This window comes from Charadrius vociferus, unplaced genomic scaffold (assembly GCF_000708025.1).
Source record: "Charadrius vociferus isolate BGI_N301 unplaced genomic scaffold, ASM70802v2 scaffold505, whole genome shotgun sequence".
NCBI lineage: Eukaryota > Metazoa > Chordata > Aves > Charadriiformes > Charadriidae > Charadrius > Charadrius vociferus.
In genome coordinates this window covers 167,912-169,238 of record NW_009648645.1, presented here as the reverse complement: position 1 = coordinate 169,238, position 1,327 = coordinate 167,912, and positions in this window count along the sequence as shown.

Here is a 1,327-nt window from a genome sequence, read left to right as displayed (position 1 = left end):
GAACTGGCCACAGATTATTTTCCAGCCTTTAAACTAGATGCCAGGAGTTAGCTTAAAACAAAACAAGCTAGAAAACAAAAAATGTTTTGGCTTTTTTTTTTTTTTTAATTGCAAATTAACACTTCCCTCTCTGAACTGTATAAATTAATGTAAGAAGTATGTAGCTAAGGGTTTTTTAGTGTGATGAGCAGACTTGGATTAGGCAAGTCATCTTCTGGGAAGTGACTTTTGTGTCACTGAAAGGCGGATGACAACATCTCCTAGAGGGAACTTTTGGACGGTGTCAGCCAAAGAAGTTCTGAAAGTTCTGTGGAAAAAGCTGACGAGCGAGGAACTTAACGCTACGTCCTGGGTATCCAGTTTAATGAACCGGGGCAGGGGCGAGCTTTCCATGGAAAATGCTGTTGCCCCTCTGAAGGAAAAGAGAAGGTTGCAGCCACCGGTATTAAACAGAAAAATACATATTGATCAACAGTGTTAGTGGTATGGGAAAGACAACCCCTTCTGTTCCTCCTTCCCGTCAGACCTGGAGATCATGACCTCTGCGCACCGGAGGCCGATGGATGCTGGATCAGCTGGGGAAAGTGCTCAGAGAACAGGGCAAAAGTGACGTTCATCCCTTGATGGCTGCCTCGTTAGGTAAATTGCTATATTCGTGTTTTCTGTCTGATCTTCATCACCCTACAGATAATCCAGTTAAAGATGGAGCCACTTACTCTTTGGTTTGGGTTGTTGGTTGTGGGTTTTTTCCCCCAGCCAGGATGCATAAAATTATTCCAGCCTTATACCCATTACGTCTGGCGAAGGATTATTATTGCCCGAGGTTGTACCCAGAAATTCGGTGTGCTAGCCTACAAAATGGCTGACATCTACTCGTTTTGATTTCCTGCAGGAAGGGAGCAGCGCTGCCTCATTTCCGTAGCCGCTTCCCCGTATTGAGTTAAAGAGATTAATGGCAATCCATAAAGCTCCTTTACCACTCGGGCCCCGTCCCTCTGCGCGGGGAAGGATGGGGCTGAGGCACAATTTGGCCTCGTTGGGCCGCACACAGGGGTGGTGAAACCCCTCGGTCCGACGGGGAGGGGAACACCCCCGGTCCGACGGGGAGGGCTGCGGCGGCTGCGCACCCATCCCCGGGGTGCCCCTATTTTCAGCCCGCGCCCCCCACGGCGCAGGCAGTGCCTTTTCCCGGGAACGCTCTCTCCCGACGCCTGGGGAGGTCACTTCTGCTGCCTTATGGCCGGTGGCAACTTATTTCCCTTTTTTTTTTTTTTTAATTTTTTTAATTTTTATTTTTATTTTTTTAAGGAGCGCCCCATCCATCTGG